Source organism: Penaeus monodon, chromosome 33 (assembly GCF_015228065.2).
Source record: "Penaeus monodon isolate SGIC_2016 chromosome 33, NSTDA_Pmon_1, whole genome shotgun sequence".
Taxonomy (NCBI): domain Eukaryota; kingdom Metazoa; phylum Arthropoda; class Malacostraca; order Decapoda; family Penaeidae; genus Penaeus; species Penaeus monodon.
The window spans coordinates 10,134,863-10,135,140 of NC_051418.1; positions in this window are offsets into that span (position 1 = coordinate 10,134,863).

Sequence of the window (278 nt, forward strand, 5' to 3'; positions counted from 1 at the left end):
CACACCGGAAAAAAGTCTATATCAAAATATAACACAGTAATACTGGCACTACAAAGAGGCAGGGCGATAATTCATAATCGTAACATAATTTGATTGTAAAAGGCAGTGAGTGTGATCATAGCAATCATTTGTAAATTTATGTAACTTGTTTGCTGGTTATGCCAATAGAAAAAAAAAAATTACACTTACCTGTGTGAACTTAAAGAAATACAAAATAGCAGCAAGGTTCTAATATTTCCCGCAATGATAAGGAGGCCTCATTCTTCACGCTAAAACTA